We start from the raw sequence: 6,947 nt of genomic DNA, 5'->3' as shown, positions 1-6,947 counted from the left end.
ACTAGAAAGGAGGTTCTGCTGAAAGAATTTCAACACTTAGGAACTAAATTCGAAAGCAGTGCCTCCAAGTTAATAATTTTCAGATTACTGCCTGAGGTTTGGACATCCTGTCATAGGGTAAATAAAGTCAAGGCTTTAAATGTCTGGCTCAAAAGCTTGGCAGGGGTGGAATGGGTTTCAGTTCATGAGGCAATAGCAGTACAGATGTAGAATGGAACTTTTCTGGTTGGATGAGTTTCACTTAAACTGTTTTGGGACTAGTGACCTGTCTGAATTGAATAATTAGAGTATTAGAGAAGGCTTTAAAATAACCAGGTGGAGGATAGGTCTTGGTAGAATATTACAAAGAGAAAGACGTGGCAGAATTCCAAGGCAGCTATTTAGATAATGTTCCCAGAGTGGGATTGCAAGAGACAGAAGATACAAACAAAAGTAACAAATAGGGTCAAAATTAAAAAAAAAATAAATGGCAAAAAGACAAACTTAATGACTGTTTTCTCAAATAAATGAATTAATGGCACAAATGAGAGGTTGATTTCTATGATCTTGTAGCTGTTATATAGAAATGGTAACGAGGAGCTCAAAGCTGAGAATTAAATATTTCGGGGAAGGTGGCATTTGAAAAGGACAAGAGAAAGGAACACGTGTTGGGTGGCTTTGTTAGGACAAGTTGGAATAAGTATGATAACAATAAATTGTCTTTGATTGAAGGTGTAGAATATATATAGGTGGAGGTAAGTACAAACGAGCAGAGGAAGGCACTTGTGGGAGCAACTATTGGCTCCCTAACAGCAGCTATTCTGTAGGACTGAAAATAAATCAGGTGATAATGCAAGACATAATAAAGGGAGTACATTAATCAGAGTGATTTCAATCTTCATATAAATTAGGAAAATCAAATTGGCAGAGGTAACAACGAGGAAAAACTCACAGAGTCTATTCTGAGAACAATAGATTAGATTAGATTCCCTAGAGTGTGGCAACAGGCCTTTCAGCCCAACCAGTCCTCATCGAACCCTCCAAAGAGAAACCCACCCAGACCCATTTTCCCTCTGACTAATGCATCTAACACTATGGGCAATTTAGCATGGCCAATCCACCTGACCTGCACACCTTTGGACTGTGGGAGGAAACCAGAACACCAGGAGGAAACCCACGCAGACACGGGGAGAACGTGCAAACTCCACACAGACAGTTGCCCAAGGCAGGAATTGAACCTGGGACGCTGGTCCTGTGAGGCAGCAGTGCTAGCCACAGTGCCACCCATAATATATTGTGGAATAGCTAGCAGTCAACCTATTTGGAATCTCATAATGTGACAAGTTTAATAAATGATCTCAGAGTAAAGAATTCCCTCAGAACCCGTGACTATAAATTGTGTCACATGCTATTTAGTTTGACAGTGAGAAACATTGGTCAGAAACAACTGTGCTAAACTTAAATAAGGGAAATTACAAAAAAATGGGGGCAGAGCTGGCAGAAGCAGACTGAGAAATGACTTTAGAGGAAAAGTAGTTGAGGATCAATGGCAGCCATCTTTTTCCAAAAATGGTAAAAAGGCAAACTAAAGGCTGTTTCCTCAAATGGATATAGTATTCGGAATAAAATGAATTCATGGCACAAATGGCGGTTGATGTGCTCAATGTTAGAAATTTATAACTTGTTAATTTTAATTTAAAATGAGAAAATATTTGTCACTTACTGTAAAATGTAATTTTCTGTTAAAGCCCACTTGTGCAGCTATTGGAATAATCAAATCCTTACAGTGTGGAAACAGGCCATTTGGCCCAACAAGTCCACACCGACTCTTGAAAGAGCATCCAACTCAGACTTAGCCCCATAACCTATCCCTGTGTTTCCCTTGGCTAATTCACCGAGCCTGCACACCATGGACAACTCAGCCTGGCCCATCCACCTCACCTGCACACCCCTGGACTGTGGGAGAAAACCAGAGCACCTGGAAGAAACCCACGCAGACACAGGGAGAATGTGCAAACTCCAAACAGGCTGGAATCGAACCTGGCTCCCTACTGCTGTCAGGCCTTCCAGCCTCTGGCAACTCTCTGTGTGAAGATTGTACATACTCCCCATGTCTGCATGTGTTTTCTCCAGCTGCTCCAGTTACTCCCACAGTCCAAAGATGTGCAGGTCAGGTGGATAGGCCATGCTGAGTTGCCCATGGTGTGCAGGCTCAATGAATTAGCTGTGGGAAATATAGGGATGTGGTGAGGGGCTACGTCTGGGTGGGATTTCAGAGACTCAGTGTCGACCTGTTGGGCCAAATGGCTTGTTTCATACTGGAGGAATTCTCTGACAATATCAAATTAATGCACATTTATTAGAAAAAATGGCATTTTAAAACTTGAAAGTAAAACCAGTAACTATGTGCTAAGTGGATGTGCCAATCTGAGTTCAATATATTCACATTTGTATGTGGGGTTTCTGTTTGCAGTACTTGTGAAGTTCAAGTCTTTTGGATGTTGCTATCTGGATATTGCTTAAGTTTCAAAGATGCAGAGCGGACTGCAGAATATGAATTATGTGTAATGTATGTTTGGAAAGTATATGAGACTGAAAGCTGTTGGTTTGCTCGCTGAACTGGTGGGCTTGTTTTCAGATGTTTCGTCATCATGCTCGGTAATATCATCAGTGAGCCTCCAGTGAAGCATTGGTGTACTGTCCCATTTGCTATATGGGTCTTGGTTTGTTGTGGTGCGTGATATCATTCCCAGTTCTGTTTATGAGAGGTCAGTAAAAGAGGGTCAAATCTATACATTTGTTTTTTTTTATAGATATTTTTATTAGAAATTTAACATTTTAACAAATTTACAAAAATAAACAAAACTCTCAAGTACAAACATTAATATAGAAGTAAATCTTAAATATACAATCATCAAAATTTGACAAAAGAAAAATACTGAAAGAGAAAAAACAAAACTCAATTAACTACTAATCTAACCTACAATTAGCCAGAGTGTATAATTGAGTCACTTACATCTTTCAAATAAGAGAAAATGAGAGAAAACAAATAGAGGTGGGGGTCTAAAAACCCCCCAACGATTAACATAGAAGTTGGATATTAAAATACTTGCTCGGAATGTGTTAACATCATATATAACAAAACCCGTATTCATATGGGATTCCTCTCCCAAGGGGCCCCGGACCAGCCATATCTGTAATCTCAATTAGATAAAAGCCCTTGTTAGGATAGCCAAAATATCTATGTAAAAGGGCTGCCATATTTTATAAAAAAATAATTCGGTCTTTCGGTGCACCATATTTATAAGGAAGTCAAGGGGAGTACATTCCATGATTAATCTATGCCAATTTGAAAATCCAGGGGAACCTTCAACCACCCAGTTTACCAAAATATTTTTCCTTATATGGAAAGAGAGAACAGAAAATAATCTCTTCCTATTTGACATTCCAGGTGTACCACTTTGCCGACTGATCAACCATAGTTATCCAGGTAAATCCGAGACCCCCCGGGACGGGAGACCCTATCTAAAACATCCCGAGCAAAGAGCATATAGAATTTACAAAAATAAAGGTTCTCTAATACACTCATAACAGTATGATAAAAAGGAAACTATTTCTAAATAATAAAAAAAATTATAAAACATATTTGAATAGAGATTATCCCCCTTGTTCCCAGGGGGTATCACTTCTTTTCCAACAGTCCATCATATCCTCCCCCTACCAGTGCCCCACCCTTGACCCAGGCGCTCCTTAATAGGATGAGGAGAATTCAGATATAATACCGAGCTAGAGTTAACAGTGAGCATCCCACCCCCCCCACCCCCCACCCACACCTAAGTATATTTGGTAGTATCAATACCATGTATAAACATATATAACTATAGAATTACAACTTCAACAAATTATAATTAAATATAATAATATAAAATAGCAAGGGAAAATAACCCCGCTCCTAGAGGCAAAACTAAAATAGAATAAGGTAACCACCTCTCCCCACCAACCTTAACTAAACCCCCCGGTTTATATATATACATATATACACATACATGCATACACATATATATATACATACACACATACATACGTATAATAATAAAATTTTAAAAAAACCCTAAGGGGGATGGAGAAAATCGTTAAATGGAGAGCAAATAAGTAATTCCCTCTTCCCCCCCCCCGAGATAATAATAAACAGTAAGATAGGAAAAAGAAAAAAAGTCGGGGGGATATAAATCGGAGTGGGGAAAAGGCAAGCCAACATACATTGTCTGTTACAATTTATTTAAGAGAGTCCAAAAATTCCTTAGCCTTTTCTGGCAATCTAAAATTATACCTGGATCCTTCGTGGTTAAAACATAACGTCGCTGGGTAGCGTAAGGTGTATTGAATATTTGAGTCCCTTAAACACTTCTTCACCTCATCGAACGTCTTCCTCCTTTGGGCCAAAGCCGGGGAGAAGTCCTGAAATAACATGATCTTGGATCCTTTATAGATCATGGCTTTAGGATCTTTTCCAAGATTTCTAGAGGCATCTAGGAGTATCTGCCTCTCCCTATAGCTCTGCAGCCGGAACAGGACCGGGCGTGGGCGCTGGTTCGAGCCAGGCCCGCGTATTGCAACCCGGTAGGCCCATTCTACCCACACCTGGCCTGATCCACCCTCCAGATCCAAAAATTGTGGCAACCACTGCTCCAGGAATGCTGTGAGCTGGCCTTTCTCTTCCCGTTCGGGTCGGGAAGGCCCAGCAAACGAATATTTTTCGACGACCTCGATTATCGAGGGCGTCGATGTAATTCTCTAAGGTCCGGACTCGTTGTTCGAGAGTCTGGACCTGGTCGGCAGCCGATTGAGCTGCGGTCTCCGAGGTCGCGGCCTTTAACTCCGCCCCTCCGACTCGGCGCTCCAGTTCCTGAATGTCTCGGCCGTGCTTCTGCAGTGCGGCCGAGAGCGATTCCCAGCGATGTCGGGACTCCTCGATGAAGGCATCGATCTTCGCATCCAGCTTGGTAATCATCTCTACAAGGCTTGTTTCCATCGGTAAGTCCCCCGGGGCGGCTGTGGATGCCTCTGCTGCAGCTGGAGAGAGAGAAGGTAGGGGAGGGGTCCCTGCTTTCTGAGAGCTGTGGGCTCTCCTCCCTTTAGTCATTTTTCCTAAGAGATTAGATTATTTAAATTTAATACTAACACTACCAAACAACTAATTATATTAAATAAGAGCTATTTTAGATAATTTGGTGAGTGTGGTGGGGGTGGGAGATCCACTTTGCCCAAGTCTTGGAAGGAGCACTATAGGCTCAGACTTGCTGAGTCGCCGCCATCTTGAATCTCCTATACATTTGTTAATGGACTTCCGGTTTGAATGCCAGGCTTTTTGGAGTTCCCATGCATGTCTCTGTTTGGCCTGTCTTAGGATGGATGTATTGTCCCAGCTGAACTGGTGTCCCTCTTTATCTGTGTGTATGGATAACAATGATAGTTGACCATGTCTTTTGGAGGCTAGTTGGTGTTTGTGTAACCTGGTGGCTGGTTTCTGCCGGTTTGTCAAATGTAATGTTTGGTGCAGTCCTTGCAGGGTATTTTGTATATCACGTTCATTTTGCTGGCTGTGGGTACGGGGTCCTTTAACTTCATGAGGAATTGTCTAAGTATGCTAACTCACAAACCTACTACCACACTGAAACAACTACTGATGAATTTCAAGGACCCCTATACCCACAGCCAGCATAACGAACTCAATAAACAAAATACCCTGCAAGGAATGCACCAAACATTACATTGGACAAACCAGCAGGAAACCAGCCACCAGGATACACGAACACCAACTAGCCACGAAATGACATGACCAACTATCACAGGTTTCCATAAACACAGACGAAGAGCTACACCAGTTCGACTGGGACAATACATCCTGGGAAAAGCTAAACAAAGGCAAGGGTAGGAATTCCTAGAGGCCTGACATTCAAACCGGAACTCCATTGACAAACGCATAGATTTGAATCTCTTTAACCAACTTCTCAGAAACAGAACCGGAAATGATATCACCCACCACAACAAACAAGGACCCATAAGTAGCAAGTGGGACAGAACACCAATGCTTCACTGGAGGCTCACTGATGATATTACCTAGTATGGTAATGAAACATCTGAGAACAAACCCACCAGCTTAGCGAGCAAATTAACAACCTGATCCACCTCCTGAGCTACAAATCTTCTCCCAAATCTCAAACTTTTGAGAGACTTCATAAGTATAAGCACAGAGTGAAAAACTGAAAAGATTTTGCTGAACTTCTATAGAACAGTTTGATCTTATTCTCACTGGGCTTTCTACTTCAGAGGCTTTAGTGAGGGTTTAGAAGGGTTTCACTGGAATAGCTCCAGGGATGAGGGATTACAAATAAACTGGAGTTGCCTCTGCTTTGAGCCAAGAATCCTGAGGGTTTCTAAAGAAGGCTTACTGGACTCGGTTTTCTCTCCACTGATGCTGCCAGACCTGCTGAGTTTCTCCAGCACTTTCTGTTTGTGTTTGAGAGTAGAATAGATTTCATTGTATATTGAAGCTGAGCCTGCAGTTTAAAAGGATTTTAATTTATGCATTCAAACTGTACAGCGAATTAGGAGTGAATGTTCCTATTTTTGTCAAATGGTGCTTAACTGGCTTTCTATATTAAGTAAATGCCTGTGTATTGACTCAGCTTGGAAACTGCTTAAATTCTTCCCCTTCACAGGACTATCTCCCAGGATTAGCTGCTGTTTTCTGTGAATGTTATGACCAGATAATACAATAGAGTAAGATGTCATCAGCATCAGCAAAATGTGCATTCCAATCATTCCTTTCTTGTTATTGTTGTTAATGTTTCGCATCAGATCTGAGAGATAATGCTATCCAGGATCTGGAACTCTCCTAGTGTCACTTTATTGCTCAACCCACAGCCGAAAAAAAAGTTGGATTATCTCGTCATTTTTACATTCTT

The sequence above is a fragment of the Hemiscyllium ocellatum genome, chromosome 11 (assembly GCF_020745735.1).
Source record: "Hemiscyllium ocellatum isolate sHemOce1 chromosome 11, sHemOce1.pat.X.cur, whole genome shotgun sequence".
Taxonomy (NCBI): Eukaryota; Metazoa; Chordata; class Chondrichthyes; order Orectolobiformes; family Hemiscylliidae; genus Hemiscyllium; species Hemiscyllium ocellatum.
The sequence above is the reverse complement of the archived record's forward strand: the minus strand, read 5'-3'. Positions refer to the sequence as shown.